This window comes from Bubalus kerabau, chromosome 2 (assembly GCF_029407905.1).
Source record: "Bubalus kerabau isolate K-KA32 ecotype Philippines breed swamp buffalo chromosome 2, PCC_UOA_SB_1v2, whole genome shotgun sequence".
Classification (NCBI taxonomy): Eukaryota; Metazoa; Chordata; class Mammalia; order Artiodactyla; family Bovidae; genus Bubalus; species Bubalus kerabau.
In genome coordinates, this window is record NC_073625.1 from 183,016,819 (window position 1) to 183,041,043 (window position 24,225).

The 24,225-nt window shown below is 39.6% G+C and overlaps 1 long non-coding RNA gene across 1 annotated transcript; it reads left to right on the forward strand.

The window, feature by feature from the left end:
• Positions 1-2,541: 2,541 nt before the first annotated feature.
• LOC129644185 (uncharacterized) lies at positions 2,542-21,755 on the forward strand. The gene is made up of 3 exons (XR_008710770.1): positions 2,542-2,712; positions 17,126-17,221; positions 20,684-21,755. It is a non-coding gene; the product is annotated as an uncharacterized LOC129644185 (long non-coding RNA).
• The last annotated feature ends 2,470 nt before the right edge of the window (positions 21,756-24,225 follow it).

The window sequence follows — 24,225 nt, forward strand, 5'->3', positions numbered from 1 at the left end:
AGAAATATCAATAACCTCAGATATGCAGATGACCCCACCCTTACGGCAGAAAATGAAGAGGGACTTAAGAACCTCTTGATGAAAGTGAAAGAAGAGAGTGAAAAAGCTGTCTTAAAACTCAACATTCAAAATCAATCCTGAATATTCATTGGAATAAATGATGCTGAAGTGAAACTCCAGTACTTTAGCCACCTGTTGTGAAGAGTTGACTCTTTGGAAAAGACCCTGATGCTGGAAAAGATTGAAGGCAGGAGGACAAGGGGACACCAGGGGACAAGACGCTTGGATGGCATCACTGACTCAATAGACATGGATTTGAACATGCTCCATGAGATGATGAAAGACAGGGAAGCCTGGTGTGCTGCAGTCCATGGGGTCACAAAGAGTTGGACATGACTAAGCAACTGAACGACTACAATCAAGTGACTAGCACCCCAATCTCAACAATCCTAGTAGGCAGCAAATTTTTAGGGATCCCCTCCTCCAACACTCTCTTATAACATGCCTATTCTTTTGTGATTTTGATGGAATTCTATTTTCCTATTCCAATCGGCCAGTATAATGTGTGTTCTTTCCAACAACATCAAGCAGTTCTCAGCAAACACTGACTGGATGTCCTACAATCTAACTCAATTCTGACGCTGTCTGCCTGAGCATAGTGTCAGATCTCACAAGTTAAGGGCTCAGTCCTATAAGACTGCACCTCCCTCCCCTCAGCTCAGATACCAATTGCAAGTCCAGGCTGTCACCTGGGCTTCTGCCCTACTAGATTAGAGATTCCCATCACCCACTCTTCGCATTCAGGTATTTTGATTAATCAGTTCATAGGACTCAGAGAAATTTACTTACTTTACTAGTTGATTATAAAGAATAATGTAAAAGGTAGAAATGAACAGTCAGATGAAGAAGCACATAGAGCAAGGTACTCACAAAGGGGTTCAGGGCTTCCTAACTCTTTCTTGGGGGCACCACTAGTACAGCACTTCTATATGTTTACCAGTCAAGAAGCTCTCTAAACCCCATCCTTTCAGATTTTATGGGGACCTCATCACATAGGCATGGTTGTTTAAATCAATGGCCATTGGTGACCTGAGTTCAATATCTAGTCCCTCTCCGCTCTCCAGAGGTGAGGGTTTGAGGGTAGGTAGTATGGGGGTGGGGGTGGGGGACGGTGGTTGAGGGTGGGTAGTGGGATCTGACGGACATGACTGAGCGACTTCACTTTCACTTTTCACTTGCATGCATTGGAGAAGGAAATAGCAACCCACTCCAGTGTTCTTGCCTGGAGAATCCCAGGGACGGGGGAGCCTGGTGGGCTGCCGTCTATGGGGTCACACAGAGTCAGACATGACTGGAGCAACTTAGCAGCAGCAGTGGGGACTGAAAGTTCCAACCTTCTAATCACAGGATGATTCCCCTGGAAACTGACCCCCATCCTTAGGTTGCTTAGGGGTTTTCCAAATATCACACCATTAACATAACTTTCTCTATCTTCACTTAGTAAATTTGAAGGGTTTTCTGAGCTCCATACTAGGAATGGGATGGAGACCAAATATATGTTTATTATAAATCACAGTATCATAACAGAGGAACAGTTTCCTTCTTAAGACATTGATTATATAAATGGTTACCAGGATTCCCCTCCACAGTCATGAGGCTTCATGAGGCTCTAGATTTGGAATGGGCATAACTTTACTTAAGAAGGTGTTTCTCTAACTCCCTTTCCTTTTAATACCCTGAACATCCATCTGTTAATTATTTTGACAATGTATCCATCAGGAGTTGCTAATTAAACAATTGCACTCATTTCACATGCTAGCAAAGTAATGCTCAAAAGCCTTCAAGCTAGGCTTCAGCAGTATGCGAACCAAGAACTTTCAGATGTATAAGCTGCACTTAGAAAAGGCAGAGGAACCAGTGATCAAATTGCCAACATCTGTTGGATCATAGAAAAAACAAAGAAATTTCAGAAAAAAATACCTACTTCTGCTTCATTGACTACAATAAAACCTTTGACTGTGTGGATCACAACAAACTGTGGAAAACTCTAAAACAGATGAGAATATCAGACCACCTTACCTGTTTCCAGAGAAACCTGTAAGCAGGTCAAGAAGCAACAGATAGAACCATACATTGAACAACAGACTGGTTCAAATTTGGGAAGGGAGTATGTCAAGGCTGTATATTGTCACCCTGCTTATTTAACTTATATGCAGAGTATATCATGTGAAATGCCAGGTTGGATTAATCTCAAGCTAGAATCAAGATTTCCAGGAGAAATATCAACAACCTCAGATATGCAAATAATACCACTCTAATGGCAGAAAGCAAAGAGCAACTAAAGAGCCTCTTGATGAGGTTGAAAGAGGAAAGTGAAAAAGCTGGCTTAAAACTCAACATTCAAAAAACTAAGATCATGGCATCCAGTCCCATCACTTCATGGCAAATAGATGGGGAAACAATGGAAACAGTGAGAGATTTTATTTTCTTGGGCTCCAAAATCACTGCAGATGGTGACTGCCACCATGAAATTAAAAGACGCTTGCGGAGGAGGAGCCAAGATGGCGGAGGAGTAGGATGGGGAGAACACTTTCTCCCCCACAAATTCATCAAAAGAGCATTTAAACGTCGAGTAAATTCCACAAAACAACTTCTGAATGCTGGCAGAGGACATCAGGCACCCAGAAAAGCAACCCAACTCTTCGAAAGGAGGTAGGAAAAAATATAAAAGACAAAAAAAGAGACAAAAGAGGGAGGGACGGAGTTCCATCCTGGGAAGGGAGTCTTAAAAAGAGAGAAGTTTCCAAACACCAGGAAACCTTCTCACTGCCGAATCTGTGCCGAGCTTTGGAAGCACAGAGGGCAACATAAAAGGGAGAAAAAAAATAAATAAACAATTAAAAATCGCAGATTGTGAGCCCTATGGTAACTCCCCCAGCGGAGAAGCAGTGCAGACGCCTGCACACGGCATTAGCAAGCGGGGGCTGGGCAGGGAAGCGCGGCGCGGGCTGTGTCCCTTAGAGTAAGAATCGGCCTGAATGTCCTGAGCGCTATCTGAGCGAAATAATTTGGGCTAGCAAACCAGACTGTGGGATATCTACCACGCGAAAAGCCAGCCCTAACCTAAGACACTGCCAGGCCCGCGCACAGAACAAAGGACTGAACAGAGATAGCCGGTTGCAGACCTTCCCCCGCCGGTGACAGGCAGCCAGAGCCGTAAGGGGGCAATCGCAGCCCAAGAGAGACACTATCTATAAAACTGTAAGCAGGCTTCTTTGCTAACTAAAACTTCTTGGGGGTCTGGACGGTCAACATCTGCCTGAGAAGGTGCACCGGTTTTACACCCAGATAACCGAGTCGCGGGGAGGCGATAAGTCGCAGCATTGGCGCCTGCCAAACACATCACCTGATCTGCTCGGATCTGGGAAGAGCACAAAACGCAGGCCCAACCGAGTCTGCGCCTCTGAGGACTACCCGAGTGCCTGAACCTGAGCGGCTTGGACCTGGGAGCTCAGCCCAGGGCCGGCCTCTGATTGTTCCCGGCGGAACAACCTAGAGCCCGAGCAGTGTGGGCAGGGAGGCTACACGCGCCGTGAGCGGGGACAGACCCAGTGTGGCTGAGGCACTGCAAGCCTCAGATAATACGCCAGTGTTATCTGTTTGCAGCATCCCTCCCTCCCTCCCCACAGCGCTGCTGAACAGTGAGCTCAAATAAAATTAAAAAAAATAGTGTCCTCCACCGTCCCCTTTGTGTCAGGGCGGGAACCAGACACTGAAGAGACCAGCAAACAGAAGAAGCTATAACAGAGGGAAATGCCTTGGAAGCTACAGGCCATAGATTAAAACCCTGTGGTTACTACGGACTGCATAAGAAGGGGCCTATAGATCTTGAGAAATATAAGTCAGACCAAGGAACTAGCCAAAAATGAACTGAACCCACAATACTCACAACAAAACCAGAGAAAGACCTAGATATATTTTTACTATTTTTACGATCAATCTTTCTTTCTTTTTTTTTCTTTTTTTTTTTAAATTTTTTAAAAAAATATTTTAAGTCCTCTATTGTCCTTTAATTTTCACTTTTATAACTATTACTTTGCAAAAAAAAAAGACCCTATTTTTTTTTCTTCTTCAGTAAATTTCATATATATATTTTATAATTTTTTGACGGTGTTTTTTTTTTTTCTTTTTCTTCTTTTCTTTAACATTGTATTTTTGAAATTCCAAACTCTACTCTAGATTTTTAATTTTAGCCTTTTGGTATAGGTTATCAATTTTGTACCTATAGTTTTTTTCATAATTTCTGTGACTTTTTTTTCCCTCTGTTTCTTTCTCTTCTTCTTTTATATAACATCGTATATCTGCAATTCCAAACTCTACTCAAGATTTTTAATTTATGCTTTTTGGTATTTGATATCAATTTTGTACCTGTATTTTCTTTATAATTTTTGCGACATTGTTTTTGTTGGTTTGTTTGTTTTCTCTCTTTATTTTTCTTCTTCTTTTTTTTAACATTGTATTTTTGAAATTCCAAACTCTACTCTAGATTTTTAACTTTTGCTTTTTGGTATTAGTTATCAATTTTGTACCTGTAGTTTCTTTATAATTTTCGCAACCTTGTTTGTTTTTCTTTGTTCATTTTTTCTCTCTTTCTTTTCCTTCTTCTTTTCTTTAACATCGTATTTTTGAAATTCCAAACTCTACTCTAGATTTTTAATTTTAGCCTTTTGGTATATGTTATCAATTTTGTACATATAGTTTTTTTTTATAATTTCTGTGACTTTTTTTTTCTTTTTTTTCCCCTCTGTTTCTTTCTCTTCTTCTTTTATATAACATCATATATCTGCAATTCCAAACTCTACTCAAGATTTTTAATTTATGCTTTTTGGTATTTGATATCAATTTTGTACCTGAGTTTTCTTTATAATTTTTGTGACATTGTTTTTGTTGGTTTGTTTGTTTTCTCTCTTTATTTTTCTTCTTCTTCTTCTTTTTAACATTGTATTTTTGAAATTCCAAACTCTACTCTAGATTTTTAATTTTTGCTTTTTGGTATTAGTTATCAATTTTGTACCTGTAGTTTCTTTATAATTTTCGCAACCTTGTTTGTTTTTCTTTGTTCGTTTTTTCTCTCTTTCTTTTCCTTCTTCTTTTCATTAACATCGCATTTTTGAAATTCCAAACTCTACTTTAGATTTTTAATTTTTGCTTTTATGTATTTGTTACCAATTTTGTACCTTTAAAAACCCAATCTTCAGGACCCATTTTTCACTAGGGAACGAGATTACTGGCTTGACTGCTCTCTCTCCCTTTGGACTCTCCGTTTTCTCCACCAGGTCGCCTGTATCTCCTCCCTAACCCCTCTCTACTCTACCCAACTCTGTGAATTTCTGTGTGTTCCAGACGGTGGAGAACACTTAGGGAACTGATTACTGGCTGGATCTGTCTCCCTCCTTTTCATTTCCCCCTTTTATCCTTCTGGCCACCTCTGTCTCCTGCCTCCTTCTTCTCTTCTCTGTATAACTCCGTGAACATCTCTGAGCAGTCCAGTTGTGGAGTGCACATAAGGAAGGGACTACTGGCTAGCCCACTCTCTCCACTATTGATTCCACCTCATCTCATTTGGGTCACCTCTAACTCCCTCCTCCCAATTCTCTTCTCCATGTAATGCTGTGAACCTCTCTGAGTGACCCTCACAGTAGAGAAACTTTTCATCTTTAACGCAGATGTTTTATCAATGGTGCTGTATAGAAGGAGAAGTTTTGAAACTACTGTAAAAATAAGACCGATAACTGGAAGTAGGAGGCTTAAGTCCAAACCCTGACTCCAGGGAACTCCTGACTCCAAGGAACATTAATTGACAGGAGCTCATCAAACGCCTCCATACTGACACAGAAACCAAGCACCACACAAGGGCCAACAAGTTCCAGGGCAAGACATACCAAGCAAATTCTCCAGCAACAAAGGAACACAGCCCTGAGCTTCAAGATACAGGCTGCCCAAAGTCACCCCAAAACCATAGACATCTCATAACTCATTACTGGACATTTCATTACACTCCAGAGAGAAGAAATACAGCTCCATCCACCAGAACATCGACACAAGCTTCCCTAACCAGGAAACCTTGACAAGCCACCTGTACAAACCCACACACAGTGAGGAAACGCCACAATAAAGAGAACTCCACAAACTGCCAGAATACAGAAAGGACACCCCAAACTCAGCAATTTAAACAAGATGAAGAGACAGAGGAATAGCCAGCAGATAAAGGAACAGGATAAATGCCCACCAAACTAAACAAAAGAGGAAGAGATAGGGAATCTACCTGATAAAGAATTCTGAATAATGATAGTGAAATTGATCCAAAATCTTGAAATTAAAATGGAATCACAGATAAATAGCCTGGAGGCAAGGATTGAGAAGATGCAAGAAAGGTTTAACAGGGACTTAGAAGAAATAAAAAAGAGTCAATATATAATGAATAATGCAATAAGTGAAATTAAAAACACTCTGGAGGCAACAAATAGAATAACAGAGGCAGAAGATAGGATTAGTGAGGTAGAAGATAGAATGGTAGAACTAAATGAATCAGAGAGGATAAAAGAAAAACGAATTAAAAGAAATGAGGACAGTCTCAGAGACCTCCAGGACAATATTAAACGCTACAACATTTGAATCATAGGGGTCCCAGAAGAAGAAGACAAAAAAAAAGACCATGAGAAAATACTTGAGGAGATAATAGTTGAAAACTTCCCTAAAATGGGGAAGGAAATAATCACCCAAGTCCAAGAAACCCAGAGAGTCCCAAACAGGATAAACCCAAGGCAAAACACCCCAAGACACATATTAATCAAATTAACAAAGATCAAACACAAAGAACAAATATTAGAAGCAGCAAGGGAAAAACAACAAATAACACACAAGGGAATACCCATAAGGATAACAGCTGATCTTTCAATAGAAACTCTTCAAGCCAGGAGGGAATGGCAAGACATACTTAAAATGATGAAAGAAAATAACCTACAGCCCAGATTATTGTACCCAGCAAGGATCTCATTCAAGTATGAAGGAGAAATCAAAAGCTTTTCAGACAAGCAAAAGCTGAGAGAATTCTGCACCACCAAACCAGCTCTCCAACAAATACTAAAGGATATTCTCTAGACAGGAAACACAAAAACGGTGTATAAATTCGAACCCAAAACAATAAAGTAAATGGAAACGGGGTCATACTTAACGTAAATGGGTTGAATGCCCCAACCAAAAGACAAAGACTGGCTGAATGGATACAAAAACAAGACCCCTACATATGTTGTCTACAAGAGACCCACCTCAAAACAGGGGACACATACAGACTGAAAGTGAAGGGCTGGAAAAAGATTTTCCATGCAAATAGGGACCAAAAGAAAGCAGGAATAGCAATACTCATATCAGATAAAATAGACTTTAAAACAAAGACTGTGAAAAGAGACAAAGATGGTCACTACATAATGATCAAAGGATCAATCCAAGAAGAAGATATAACAATTATAAATATATATGCACCCAACACGGGAGCACCGCAGTATGTAAGACAAATGCTAACAAGTATGAAAGGAGAAATTAACAATAACACAATAATAGTGGGAGACTTTAATACCCCACTCACACCTATGGATAGATCAACTAAACAGAAAATTAACAAGGAAACACAAACTTTAAACGATACAATAGACCAGTTGGACCTAATTGATATCTATAGGACATTTCATCCCAAAACAATGAATTTCACCTTCTTCTCAAGCGCACATGGAACCTTCTCCAGGATAGATCACATCCTGGGCCATAAAGCTAGCCTTGGTAAATTAAAAAAAAAAAAAAGAAATCATTCCAAGCATCTTTTCTGACCACAATGCAGTAAGATTAGATCTCAATTACAAGAGAAAAACTATTAAAAATTCCAACATATGGAGGCTGAACAACACGCTGCTGAATAACCAACGAATCACAGAAGAAATCAAAAAAGAAATAAAAATTTGCATAGAAACGAATGAAAATGAAAACACAACAACCCAAAACCTGTGGGACATGGTAAAAGCAGTCCTAAGGCAAAAGTTCATAGCAATACAGGCACACCTCAAGAAACAAGAAAAAAGTCAAATAAATAACCTAACTCGACACCTAAAGCAACTAGAAAAGGAAGAAATGAAGAACCCCAGGGTTAGTAGAAGGAAAGAAATCTTAAAACTTAGAGCAGAAATAAATGCAAAAGAAACAAAAGAGATCATAGCAAAAATCAACAAAACCAAAAGCTGGTTCTTTGAAAGGATACATAAAATTGACAAACCATTAGCCAGACTCATCAAGAAACAAAGGGAGAAAAATCAAATCAATAAAATTAGAAATGAAAATGGAGAGATCACAACAGACAACACAGAAATACAAAGGATCATAAGAGACTACTATCAACAATTATATGCCAATAAAATGGACAACGTGGAAGAAATGGACAAATTCTTAGGAAAGTACAACTTTCCAAAACTCGATCAGGAAGAAATAGAACTTCTTAACAGACCCATCACAAGCACGGAAATTGAAACTGTAATCAAAAATCTTCCAGCAAACAAAAGCCCAGGTCCAGACGGTTTCACAGCTGAATTCTACCAAAAATTTAGAGAAGAGCTAACACCTATCCTGCTCAAACTCTTCCAGAAAATTGCAGAGGATGGTAAACTTCCAAACTCATTCTATGAGGCCACCATCACCCTAATACCAAAACCTGACAAAGATCCCACATAAAAAGAAAACTACAGGCCAATATCACTGATGAACATAGATGCAAAAATCCTTAACAAAATTCTAGCAATCAGAATCCAACAACACATTAAAAAGATCATACACCATGACCAAGTGGGCTTTATCCCAGGGATGCAAGGATTCTTCAATATCCACAAATCAATCAATGTAATACACCACATTAACAAATTGAAAAATAAAAACCATATGATTATCTCAATAGATGCAGAGAAAGCCTTTGACAAAATTCAACATCCATTTATGATCAAAACTTTCCAGAAAGCAGGAATAGAAGGAACATACCTCAACATAATCAAAGCTATATATGACAAACCCACAGCAAACATTATCCTCAATGGTGAAAAATTGAAAGCATTTCCTCTAAAGTCAGGAACAAGACAAGGGTGCCCACTTTCACCATTACTATTCAACATAGTTTTGGAAGTTTTGGCCACAGCAATCAGAGCAGAAAAAGAAATAAAAGGAATCCAAATTGGAAAAGAAGAAGTAAAGCTCTCACTGTTTGCAGATGACATGATCCTCTACATAGAAAACCCTAAAGACTCCACCAGAAAATTACTAGAACTAATCAATGACTATAGTAAAGTTGCAGGATATAAAATTAACACACAGAAATCCCTTGCATTCCTATACACTAATAATGAGAAAACAGAAAGAGAAATTAAGGAAACAATTCCATTCACCATTGCAACGGAAAGAATAAAATACTTAGGAATATATCTACCTAAAGAAACTAAAGACCTATATATATAAAACTATAAAACACTGGTGAAAGAAATCAAAGAGGACACTAACAGATGGAGAAATATACCATGTTCATGGATTGGAAGAATAAATATAGTGAAAATGAGTATACTACCCAAAGCAATCTATAGATTCAATGCAATCCCTATCAAGCTACCAACAGCATTCTTCACAGAGCTAGCACAAATAATTTCACAATTTGTATGGAAATATAAAAAACCTCGAATAGCCAAAGTGATCTTGAGAAAGAAGAATGGAACTGGAGGAATCAACCTACCTGACTTCAGGCTCTACTACAAAGCCACAGTTATCAAGACAGTATGGTACTGGCACAAAGACAGAAATATAGATCAATGGAACAAAATAGAAAGCCCAGAGATAAATCCACGCACATATGGACACCTTATCTTTGACAAAGGAGGCAAGAATATACAATGGATTAAAGACAATCTCTTTAACAAGTGGTGCTGGGAAATCTGGTCAACCACTTGTTAAAGAATGAAACTAGAACACTTTCTAACACCATACACAAAAATAAACTCAAAATGGATTAAGGATCTAAACGTAAGACCAGAAACTATAAAATTCCTAGAGGAGAACATAGGCAAAACACTCTCTGACATACATCACAGCGGGATCCTCTATGACCCACCTCCCAGAATATTGGAAATAAAAGCAAAAATAAACAAATGGGACCTAATTAACCTTAAAAGCTTCTGCACATCAAAGGAAACTATTAGCAAGGTGAAAAGACAGCCTTCAGAATGGGAGAAGATAATAGCAAATGAAGCAACTTACAAACAACTAATCTTGAGAATATACAAGCAACTCCTACAGCTCAACTCCAGAAAAATAAATGACCCAATCAAAAAATGGGCCAAAGAACTAAATAGACATTTCTCCAAAGAAGACATACAGATGGCTAACAAACACATGAAAAGATGCTCAACATCACTCATTATCAGAGAAATGCAAATCAAAATCACTATGAGGTACCATTTCACACCAGTCAGAATGGCTGCAATCCAAAAGTCTACAAGTAATAAATGCTGGAGAGGGTGTGGAGAAAAGGGAACCCTCTTACACTGTTGGTAGGAATGCAAACTAGTACAGCCACTATGGAGAACAGTGTGGAGATTCCTTAAAAAACTGGAAATAGAACCGCCTTATGATCCAGCAATCCCGCTGCTGGGCATACACACTGAGGAAACCAGAAGGGAAAGAGACACGTGTACCCCAATGTTCATCGCAGCACTGTTTATAATAGCCAGGACATGGAAGCAACCTAGATGCCCATCAGCAGATGAATGGATAAGAAAGCCATGGTACATATACACAATGGAGTATTACTCAGCCATTAAAAAGAATACATTTGAATCAGTTCTAATGAGGTGGATGAAACTGGAGCCTATTATACAGAGTGAAGTAAGCCAGAAAGAAAAACACCAATACAGTATACTAACGCATATATATGGAATTTAGAAAGATGGTAACAATAACCCTGTGTACGAGACAGCAAAAGAGACACTCATGTATAGAACAGTCTTATGGACTCTGTGGGAGAGGGAGAGGGTGGGAAGATTTGGGAGAATGGCATTGAAACATGTAAAATATCATGTATGAAACGAGTTGCCAGTCCAGGTTCGATGCACGATACTGGATGCTTGGGGCTGGTGCACTGGGACGACCCAGAGGGATGGAATGGGGAGGGAGGAGGGAGGAGGGTTCAGGATGGGGAACACATGTATACCTGTGGCGGATTCATTTTGATATTTGGCCAAACTAATACAATTATGTAAAGTTTAAAAAAAATTAAAAAAAAATAAAAGATGCTTGCTCCTTGGAAGAAAAGCTATGATGAACCTTGACAGCATATTAAAAAGCAGAGACATTACTTTGCAGACAACGGTCCATCTAGTCAGAGCCGTGGTTTTTCCAGTAGTCATGTACAGATGTGAGAGTTGGACCATAAAGAAGGCTGAGCACCAAAGAATTGATGCTTTTGAATTGTGGTGCTGGAGAAGACTCTTGAGAATCCTTTGGACTGCAAGGAAATCAAACCAGTCAATCTTAAAGGAAATCAAACCTTGAATATACACTGGAAGGACTGATACTGAAGCTGAAGTTCCAATACTTTGGCCACCTGATTCGAAGAGCTGACTCATTGAAAAAGACCCTGATGCTGGGAAAGATTGAAGGCAGGAGGAGAAGGGGATGACAGAGGATGAGATAGCTGTATGGCATTACTGATTCAATGCCCATGAGTTTGAGGAAACTCTGGGAGACAGTGAAGGACAGGAAAGTCTGGCGTGCTGCAGTCTATGGGGTCACAAAGAGTCAGACATGACTGAGACTGAAGAACAACAACACACACACACACACACACACACACACACATTCAACAAACTCTCATATGCTTCTTCTCTATATGTTTGACTCTATTGGTAGGCTTCAATGAGAAAACACTAGCTCCTATTTTATAAAGAAGAATACTATCTTAGCCTTGCATCCCCCCAAAAGCAGAACCCGAGGTAAAAAACTTCCTTGTAGATAGGTTATCTTGGAATACATTTCCTATAAAGCAAGACTGCAGGACAGGAAAAGCCAAACAAGAAGACAAGGCCAACACAAGGCTGTGTTACTAGGTTGGTCTTTACTATGAGCAGCCAATTCTTGATCTACTAGGACCTTCCAAGGAGCCTTATTTCAGAAGTTTCCATTCTGAGGATGCAGGTGAGTACATCTGCTCTTCTCTCCCATTGGTCAAATGTGGCTTGAGCAAATTTATTCCTCTGAATTGGGGGGTTTTAAGTGCAGAGCAGTATTCAATGATGTGATATCAGAGAAATCACAGGGTAAAAAACTAGAGGTGTGTGATCATGACATGAACCCAGAGAAGGTCTCAGTCTAATTTCCTCTGCATGAAAAGATTAAAGTCTACAGGAACTAGCTGCCATATAAGTAGCTCAAGTAAGAAGTAGACACAAATCTGTCCACCACAAATAAATAAGGTCATAGGATTTGAAACCAAGAGGCAACTTTCAGGGATGCGTTACTTGTCCAAATGCTATACATCTGCTCATGAACATGCTCCCAACATCTTACAACTAAAGAGAGAAAGAGAATTTCCTCTGTATTGTCCCTGACACCAGAGAGAAATGTAGCAATTCCCTCTAGCACAAATTTTCAGCAAGGAAGACATATGTCATACTCCTGAAGCATGATTTGATTGTTTGGTGGAGAGATAAAAGACAGGTATCATGAATTCAACAAATACAAGATCATGCATGGCTAAAATTATTCAGCAACAAACTAAAAAAAGAATGTGAAAACTCATGATTAATCATTATTTTTCATAAAGAAGAACTGAGTCTCAAAGACAAACCATTCTTGAGGCTCAAAAGCAACAAGACTCCCTGAAGTTCAGCTTAAAATGATCTCTGGGCATCAAATTTATGTGGTCATCCCATAAGAGAGGTACACAATTAGACAAAAATGAAAATTTCTCTTAATAAGGCAAAATTCACTCAAAATCTCCATGCATAGACAAAAGATATGACAAAAAGTAAATTAAAAAAAATTAAAGTCTGCATTTACTTATTCAAACCTTGCTGGTCTTAAAATAAGCCATGATGAGTAAGACCCTAAAGGAAATTAGTCTATGTGCTTAGGAAAACAAGCTAGCTGGCAGACCAGAAAAACTGTCTTTCTCTTAGGGTTTCTATGGGAATTGGAGGTTAAATTCAGTTTATTTTTTGCAGCAGGCAAAAATTTTATATATAGTGTTTCACAGAGTAGAAGCAGCTCCCTGAGTCAGTCCACCAACCTGAACCAAGAGGGTTGACACCAGGGCTCTCCACATCTCTTACCACACACTGAAGGCCGCTGGATTCTCCTCCAAGTGAGCCAGCAAATGTCAATAATGTCAGGAGAGTAGGCAGAATTTCCAAGGAAGAAGTGCTTTATGAATGCTAATGTAATTACCTTGAATGTAAGCCTAAGCTTTTTTTTTTTTTATTCTCCCTATTAATCATGTTCACCATTAAGGCCAAGTCACAAGGCTTAATGCCTTAATGAAGGAGGCAAGGCCACTTAGAACAAAGATACCTACAGATGAGAAGGAAGTGATTTAGAGGAAGTCCCCATCAGACTGAAAGGGCAAGTCATACCCCATCTGGAGGGAAAAAGAAAAGACTGGGGGCAGGGGAATGTGTAGGAGGAAGAATTTTCTGGTCCTATAAGGGCCCAGGCATTCCTGTCTCTCTGATCTTTAGCTCAGGCAGTGGGAACAGACAGGAAAGGATAGAAATCTAAGACAAAGATGAGGCAAGATGACCAGTCCAAGTTGAACGCATGAAACCGGGCACTCAAAGCCAGTGCCCTGGGACACCTGAAGGGATGGGATGGGGAGGAAGATGGGAGGGGGATTCGGGATGGGGGGACACGTGTACACCCATGGCTGATTTGTATCGATGTGTGGTGGAAACCACCACAGTATTGCAAAGTAATTAGCCTCAACAAATAATTTTTTTTTTTTAAAGTGATTCAGATGTGCCTGTAGGCCAATCAGTTCATTTCAGTCACTCAATCTTGTCCAACTCTTTGCGACCCGATGTACTGCAGCACGCCAAGCCTCCCTGTCCATCACCAACTCCTGGAGCTTGCACAAACTCAAGTCCATTGAGTCGGTGATGACATGCAACCATCTCATCCTCTGTCATCTCCTTCTCCTCCCACCTGCAATCTTTCCCAGTATCAGGGTCTTTTCCAATTAGTCAGTTCTTCCCATCAGGTGGCCAAAGTACTGGAGTTTCAGCTTCAGCATCAGTCCTTCCAATGAATACTCAGGACTGATTTCCTTGGGGATTGACTGGTTGGATCTCCAAGGGACTCTCTAGAATCTTTTCCAACACCACAGTTCAAAAGCATCAATTCTTCAGTGCTCAGCTTTCTTTATGGTCCAGTTGTCACATCCATACACGACTACTGGAAAAACCATAGCTTTGACTAGATGGAACTTTGTCAGCAAAGTAATGTCTTTGTTTTTTAATACGCTGTCTAGGTTGGTCATAGCTTTTCTTCCAAGGAGCAAGCATCTTTTAATTTCATGTCTGCAGTAACCATCTGTGGTGATTTTGGAGCCCCCAAAATAAAGTCTGTCACTGTTTCCATTGTTTCCCCATCTACTTGCCATGAAGTGATGAGACCAGATGCCATGATCTTAGTTTTCTGAATGTTGAGTTTTAAGCCAACTTTTTCACTCTCCTCTTTCACTTTCATCAGGAGGCTTTTTAGTTCTTTTTTGCTTTCTGCTATAAGGGTAGTGCCATCTGCATATCTGAGGTTATTGATATTTCTCCCAGCAATCTTTATTCCAGCTTGTGCTTCATCCAACCTGGCATTTCACATGATGTACTCTGCATATATAAGCACAGTGACAATATACAGCCTCAACATACTCCTTTCCTGATTTGGAACCAGTCTGTTGTTCCATGTCCAATTCTAACTATTGCTTCTTGACCTGCATACATATTTCTCAGTAGGCCAATGTGGGGACCCAAAAATGTAGCTGAGGGTAAAGACTTTCTAGTCTGCATGGCCCTTCCATGGAAAGGCCATAACTCCCCAGTAGAGACTGGGTTGGGAGTGGATATCCTTGGCCAGGCTACTTACTAGGTGGGACTTAGTCAAGACCTGAGGATCTGCAGAACCTAGGAAAACCTGGGAAAAACTGAGTCAGCTGGAGTCTTAGCCAATAACTTCTTCAGTGAAGTCAACACAGTCACCAGAAAAAGCATAAAACTCTTTCTTCCCCTCTGCCATAAAGATGAATGAGCTGTCTTCTATATCTAGATACTATGTTGATTGGGGAAGACTACTTTATAAACTTGAGTTTGGTGGAATAAGTTTGGATTTTTAAGTAAAAAGACACATTTTATTTTCATTTTCACTAAGATCTTTATTAAACAATGTATTCACCATCTTATTCCACTATCTTCTGCCATTTTTCAAGCAACTTCATAATTTCATCTTCCCCCAAATTTTTATCTTCTTGAGGAAAGAACTGTTCCATGTACCTTTTATACTTGTTCAAGGAATGGAAATTTTTCCATTAAGAAGGTTTTTTAAAAACAAATAAGTGGATATTTGTAGGTACAATGTCTGATGAATATGGCAGATGAATCAGAACTTCTCTACCAAATATGACTGTTTTTGTCTGGTCATCAAAGAAATATGCCATTTGTGTTATCTTGATGGAGGATTATGCATTTTCTGTTGACTAATTCCAGATGCTTTTCATTCAAGTGGTGCTTTCAGTCTGTTTAATTTGGAACAGTACTTGTTGGAATTAATAATTTGGTTTTCTGGAAGGAGATCATGATAGAGGATTCCCTTCCAATCCCATCATGTACACAACACCACCTTCTTTGGATGAAGACTGGCCTTTGGTGTGGTTGTTGGTGGTTCATTTCACTTGCCCCATGATCTCTTCCCTTCCACATTATTGTACAGTACCCACTTTTCATCACCTGTCACAATGTGTTCTAAAAGAACATTTTCATTATGTTTAAGTAAAAAATCACATGCGAAAACACAATGAAGGTTTTTTTTGGTTTTTTTTTTTGTTTTTTTTTTTTTTGCTTAACTTATGTGGAACTCAAACATCAAAGTGATTAACAAAACCAAGCTGGTGTGAATGATTTTCAATGCTTGATTTGGATACTTTGAGTATGTCAGCTATCTCCTATGTGGGATAACATTGATTGTTCTCAATTTATACCTGGATTTGATCCCTATCAATTTCAACTGGTCTAACCAACCATGGAGCATCTTCCAGTGAGAAATCTCTAGCATGAAACTTCACAGAGCACTTTTGTGTCATTTGATCAGTCACAGCATCTTCTCCATATGCTGCACAAATCTTTTTCAATTGTTGTTTTACCTTTCTTGAAATAATAAAGCATGCCAAAATGTTGCTTTTTTATTCCATCTTCAATATTAAAATAGCTACACAAAAATTCAATTTTGATATAAAATTTTAATGTATGCTGATATGACAACTGTCACAATATAATTAACAAAATTGTTTTGAATGACATTAAAAAAAGCTAAGAGCTACAGAGACATCTTAGAGAAAAAAAATCAAATGAACTTTTGGCCAATTCAGTAATATTTTTTTCTAAAAACGAGACTATTATAATTAATCGACACACTTAAATCCCCTTGTCAACCTCCAATAAGATGTAGACTTGACAGAAAAATGAAAAAAAAAATTATAGTCGATAATACTACAGTATTTGCACATCTGATTTGTGTCATTAATGATAGACTAGACCATGCTGAGGTAATAACCCCCAAGCTCCAGTAGTTTAACACAATTATTTCTTGCTCATGCAACATGTCCATTTATATCAATGGGGCTATGGTTGAGGAGTCTCTAGTCCATGTCATCCTCACTCCAGAATCCAAAAGAGTGAAGCTTCCATCATTTGGAATATTTCAGATTCTTCTGGCAGAAGAAGAGAGAAGTAGAGGTTCTTATAGCAGTAATTAGATACTTTGGTTCACATGTTACTTTTGCCCACAGCCTACAGGTCAGACCAGTTACATGGCCCCATCCAGATAGAAGACAGATGGACAAGAGTAATCTCCGTGGGCCAAGAAGAGAAGTGAACAGGAGAAGGTGAGCTAATGCTAGTGAAATCTCTACCACATAGAGTCTTACCCTAATACAAAAATTACTTTTTAAAAAGATTAAATTACCCAAATTTCATGTTACTGCCCAGAATTAAAAATGTAAGTATCCCATCCACCCAGGTCATCTTTTCTTTCTCAAATTTATTTCAGAACTGGCCTGGCCTTCTTCACCCTTAACCCACTCCCCCACTGCTATTTTCCTTCCAAATCCTTTCCATAGTGCCTGCATGAAATTACCCATTCCTAGGGAAACTCTTTTCTTTGTTCCCTCATTTTCCCTTGATATCCAAACATTTCCTGGTCTTTACCAAGTCCACTTGGACCCTGCAATGCTCTCATAGCACCCACTTTTCCCATAGATGCCTCTGCTTATGCGGCACCCATGCAGCTAAATCCCAACATTTGTAGGACTTCAATAGTTCAGCATCCCAAGGTTCCAACAGTCAGTTCAGTTCAGTTCAGTCGCTCAGTCGTGTCCGACTCTTTGCGACCCCATGAACTGCAGCATGCCAGGCCTCTCTGGCTATCACCAACTCCCAGAGTTCACTCAGACTCACGTCCATTGAGACAGTGATGCCATCCAACAGTCAAGGGCTCATTAAAATAGAACTAATCAATAAAGTTCAGTCTCAGCTGTCTGGTACTTTGAAAATTGCAAAAATCTGGTCCATTTAAACTGCATTAAGATTTGAGATCAATTCTAGTATTTTATGACCTAGTAGTTGTTTTTTTTTTTTTTTTTTTTTTTAAGCTTTCTTCTTGCTTTGTGTCACCTTACTCATGAGGGCTGATGTGAAACCTAGAACTTCCTCTGATTCAATAGTATATGGGCAAAGTCAGAAAACATCACCCTGATGTTTGTCCCCCTAGCATATACACTGCTTGAAAATCTGAAATCGTTCCAAATAACTCCCCAAATTCACCTACATATTTGCATTTTCTTTACCATGAGCTTCCACAACACCAATTATTTATGTCATTTCCCTCTCCGTCTTTATCTAGAGGTTATAAACCTTTACAAACTATCCTCTAACCTGGATCAAGACAACAATTTCTACTAAAAATTGGTTCATGGTGCTGACTTCTCCCAGATCTAAAACTACAAAGGTAAAGGGTATCATTTAGCCTGATTCTTTTTGTATATGTCTGCAGGGAAATTGGTGGAAGTTAAGAACAGAGTGGTCAGGGAATTCACTGGTCTTTTGTCAGGGAGTAGAGCAGCCTCATAGGAAAGCTTCTCTCATTTCTCATATGGGTGCTGCCTGCAAACACCTAAGGGCCTTCAGTGACTGTTTGCATCTTACCATTATGTCACTTCCCTGTGGCCTACTGAGAAGCTTGTCACCAGCAAACTGTACCAATATGATCCTAATGAGACTGTAAACCTGAGATATAGATGTAGACAGACCTTCTCCTGGAGCAACATTTTTCAGCCTGCAAAACAGAAAGGAAAAAAAAAAAAAGAATGAAACATTCCTAAAATTACTGATGGAATTTATGTCAACTTCTAATCTCTTATGTCAAAGTTCTTAAATTAACCTCTAATCTCTTCTTAAAGGTGTTTATCTCTTCTCTACTTCCCTCCTCAATAATTCTTTGAATATAATAGCTCATGTTCCTGATAGTCACTAAATCGTTGGCAGATTGTATTTTCCCAAAGATGAATGCAACAATTTATATATCCCATTCCATATGCTCCTCTTACAATGTGATTGACACTCCCCCTACTGAAAGGCAGGACCTCTATTCCTTCCATTGAAACTGGGCGAGCTTGAGACTGCCCCTACCAACAGACCAAAAGAAGTTTCTGAGGTTAAGCCAGACAAAAGAGACAGCATCTACCTGCCTCTCTATATCAGGACACTCACCCTTAGAACCCAGCCACCATGCTGCAAATAGGGCCAAATTAGTTTATGCAGAGAGACCACATGGAGATAACACAAATGGAGAGGCAGCTAGTACCGACTGCTAGTTGAGTGCATGAACCTTTGTGATTCCTGCTCCCAGCTTCATGTCTTGTACCTGCTATGCCCCAGGCAACATGGAGTGAGAAGCCAGCCCTGCTGTGTCCTGCCCAAATTTGTTACCCACAGAATTCGAGAGCATAATAAATGTCTATTTTATTCCACTCAATTTTGGGTAATTTGTTATGCAGCCATAGTAACTGGAACAAAATCTTTCCTGATATTTTATCTCATTTCATCTTTACTCTCAGAGTGACTTTCACAAACAATATAAGAATTACATGATAACATCTAGAGTAGTGAAAGGATTATTTCTACCCATTCACATTTCAATAAAATAGGGTTTTGTTTCTCCATTTACAAAATGAAGGCAATTTTCAAAGTCAAGAATTAAAACAGTTAGAATGTTTCTTATCTTTATTTCTCATTGGAAGAGGGAATGTTTTTCAAACTAAAACTGTTCTGTTCTTCATATTGATAAGGCCCTTGAGTCCATAGAATATATAGTATTTATTTTAGTGTCTCCTTGGCTTCCTTTAATTTCTAATGTCAGAAAGAGAGGACAGAAGTTTCAAAGAGACCAATAGTAACTTCAGTGCCCATTAATCTGAGAGGGAGCCAGAGAAAGTGGCCTGCAGGGCTGGTTGCTATAATGATAAAATAAGTAAGAACCTCTTTAGTAAGGAAAAAGAGTGGGTGAGGAATAAGTGAGAAATGTCATGGAAATATTAAATAGTAATAAGGGATAAAACCTTTCCAATAACCTTTCTGTAATTGAGATAAGGTTTTCATTTTAACTAAGTTTTTCATCAGTTACAAGGAAACTCAAATTGAACTTCTTTTTTCTGTCTACACTCCCACACCATTCAGGTATTCATCTAGCCTCTAGCTTTGAATCCTTCCTGTTTTCTCACAGTCCAAAATTTGTATATCCATCCCAGACCTTGTCCTTACACTCAAGACTCACACAACCTTCTGCTTCCCAGCATCTCCCCCTGATATCTAATACTCATCTCTAGTTCAACTTCTCCACAGACTCCTGATGTCCCTCCCCAAATCTGTTCCTCTCTCTTAAGTGATAGAAATTCTACCCTTCCAATGGCTCAGGACAAAAACCATGGTATCACTTTAACCTCACTTTCACAAACAACAGCCCTCCTATCAGCAAATTCTGATGGCTCTAGCCTCAGATCATATCCGGAATCTAAACAGTCTCACGACCTTCAACATCAACTCTCATCTAGAAAATTGTTGCCATCACCTCCTAACTGGTCTCCCTGCCTTCATCCTTTCCTTCCTATGCTGTTTTCTCACCCCAGGAACCAGAATGATCCTCTAAGAATGTGAGTCCAATCATGTGCTTCCCTAGCTTGGACTCCTCTAAAGGCTTTGCATCTCATTCAGAATAAAAGCTCAAATCCTTAAAATGTCAAATAAGGCCCATCATGATTGGTCCCTTATTACTCCTCTCTTGCCCTATCCAGGCTCACCAGGCTCCTGACTGTGCCTAGAAGACAACAAGCACTCTCCTACCTTGGTGCTTTTGGGTTTACTCTTTGCCAGGAACACCTCAAACCTCAACCCCACACCATATCTGTGTGGCTCATTCCCTACCTCATTCACCTTATCAGCAAGGCCTTTCCTCACCACCATATTTAAAAAAACAAATACCATGCTTTCCAGGTTCCTCTTCCCTACTTTTTTTTTATCTTCAAGGAACTTACTACACCCCAACATTAAAGTAATTAAATAAACAGATATGTTTGTTCATTCACTAACTGCCTATCTTCCCCATTTAGAATGTAAGCTCCATTAAAGCAAAGTTTTTTTTAGTCTATTTTGTATATGACTGAATTTCCAGTGCCCAGAATAGTTTCTGGCATATAATAGTCACATAAATGGCAAGAGTAACATACACCTGTTGATGAATGAACAAACAAAGGAACAACTGGACCATAGTCAATTCACAGCCAAGCACCACCTGTGCTGAAGGCAGAAGGCACATGGAGAGCTCTGGATAATGCTCACATCTGCCTGGACAGCTCCTGGGTCCCCAGGGTGCTCTGAAAATTCTCCTGAGTGCAATGTGATGGTAGCAAGACTTGAGGGTCTTGGCTCTCTCTTGTCTTCAGCCCAGGGGACACAGCTTTGCTCTATGAAAGGTGGAAGCTTTATTACCCAGAGGTCTGGTGTTAAAATCCATGAAGTGTTTGGATGATTCTGGACAAGGTACTTAACCACATTGAGTCTTGGGTTCCTCATCTGTAAAATAAAACAATAGCAGTTATTTTTAATAACTGGTGTAATAAAGATTAAATAAGTTAATACATGGAAACAATGATTGCTGTTGTGTTAGTCACTCAGTCACGTCCAACTCTTTGTGACCTTGTGGACTGTAGCCTGCTAGGCTCCTCTGTCTATGGAATTCTCCAGGCAAGAACACTGGAGTCGGTAGCCATTCCCTTCTCCAGGATATCTTCCCAACCCAGGTATTGAACCCAGATCTCCTACATTGTAGACAGATTCTTTACTGTCCTTGGTGGCTACCAAGGAAGCCCAGTCTGTAAATTATAAATGAGCAAATAAAAATAAAAGCTGTAATTATGTAAGAAAACAACCTTGACTTGAGCCTGTTGTGTTGAGTCACTAAGTTGTGTCTGACTCTTCACGACCCCATGGACTGCAGCACGCCAGGCCTTCTGGTCCCTCACTGTCTCCTGGAGTTTGCCCAGGTCCATGTCCATTGCATTGGTGATGCTCTCCAGCCATCTCATCCTGTTACCCTCTTCTTCTGGCTTCAATCTTTCCCAACATCAGGGTCTTTTCCAATGAGTCCACTGTTCACGTCATTTGACCAAATCAGCACCAGTCCTTCCAAAGAGAATTCAGGGTTGACTTCCTTTAAGACTGACTTATTTTGTCTCCTTGCTGTCCAAGGGACTCTCAAGAGTCTTCTCCAGCACCAGGGTTTGAAAGCATCAATTCTTTGGTGCTCTGCCTTCTGTATGGTCCTGCTTTGATAACCATAAGTGATTACTAGAAAGATCACAACCTAGACTATATGGACCTTTGTCTGCAAAATGCCGTCTTTGCTCTCTAACACACTGTCTAGGCTTGTTATAGCTTTCCAACCAAGAAGTAGTCATCTTCTTATTTCAAGACTGTAGTCACCATCTGCAATGAATGTTAGAGCCTATAAAGAGGAAATCTGCCACTTCTTCCACCTTTTCCCCTTCTATTTGCCATGAAGCAATGGGGGCCAGATACCATGATCTTAGTTTTTTTAATATTTAGTTCTAAACTGGCTTTTTCACTCTCCTCCTTCACCCTCATCAGAAGGTTCTTTAGCTCTGTTTTGCTTTCTGCTGTTAGGGTAGGATCATTAACATATCTGAGGTTGTTGATATTTCTCCCAGCAATCTTGATACCAGCTTGCCACTCATCCAACCTGGCATTTCTCATGATGTGCTCTGCATATAAGTTAAATAAACAGAGTGACAATAAACAGCCTTGTCGTCCTCCTTTCTCAATCCTGAACCAGTCAGTTGTTCCATACAGGGTTCTTAGATTTGAGCCTACTTAGTAATTAAAGCAGACTCACATATTCAGTGTAACTGATGGGTACCTGATTAGTCACAGAAAAGGCCAAAATGACTGGTTGGTTACTTATGTGAGACTTAACTGGTCTAAAAGGGGAGGGAATTGGGCAAATTTTAATACCCACAAGTGCTGGGAAATCTACATAATTTAATTTTATCCTAATAAAAGTTCATGGAAGGTAAGTATTAATATTACAAAAATCACATTAAAGTGAAAAATGAGGTTCAGAGAGTTTACATAACTTACCAAAACTACCCTGGTCAGGTAGCTAGAAATTACAAGGCCATTTCCAAAACACCAAGTCATACTCTTGGACTTTAAAAATCAAACTTCTCCACCAGTGATTCTTAAATGTATTAAAGACAGGTGGTCCACATAAATGTGGATGAAAAGGATGTAACAAAAGAAGATGAAACATCTAATTAAAATTCATAGAAAATGAGAAAAGCTTGATACAAAAGAATACATATTCTATGATTCCATTAAGATAAAATTCTAGAGCAGACAAAAATAAGCTATGGTGATAAATTCAAAACAGTGATTACCTTGTGTGTGTTGGGGCAGGGGCAGGGATTAACGGAGAAGGGGCTATGGGCTTCCCTTGTGGCTCAGCTGGTAAAGAATCTGTCTGCAATGCAGGAGACCTGGGTTCGATCCCTGGGTTTGGAAGATCCCCTCGACAAGGGAAAGGCTACCCTTTCCAGTATTCTGGGCCTGGAGACTTCCACGGACTGTATAGTCCATGGGGTCACAAAGAGATGGACACGACTGAATGACTTTCACTTCCACTATGGGAACTTAACAAGGAGATAGAAATCTCTTACACCTTGATAATGAGTTATATGGTAAATACACTTGTCAAAACTCATCAAACTGTATACTTAAGACCTGTGCATTTCATTGGACATAAATTATTGTCTTAGTCTGTACCAGCTGCTTTAAGGCTGGTAGCTTATAAAAGAAAAAAGTAAAAGCGTTAGTTGCATCCAACTCTTTGTGTCCCCATGGACACATGCCAGTACCCTGCCAGGCTCCTCTGTCCATGGAATTCTCCAGTCAAGAATACTGGGGTGGGTAGCCATTTCCTTCTCCAGGGGATATTCCCAACCCAGGGATCAAACCTATGTCTCGTGTTTCTTGCATTGGCAGGCGGGTTCTTTGCCACTAGCATTACCTGGGAAGTCCAGCTTATAAACGACTGGAATTTATCACAGTTCTGGAGGCGGAAGGCCACAGTGCTAGCACAGTAGGGTTCTGGTGAAGGTCCCCTTATGGGCACCAGATTTCTGGCTATGTCTTCAAGTAGTAGAAGGGGCAAAGGCACTCTCTCTATAGTCTCTTTTATAATCGCATTAATCTGATTCATAAAGGCTCTATGTATTTGAAGGAGAGTACAAAATCATTCAAACCTTAGGAATTTTTTAAG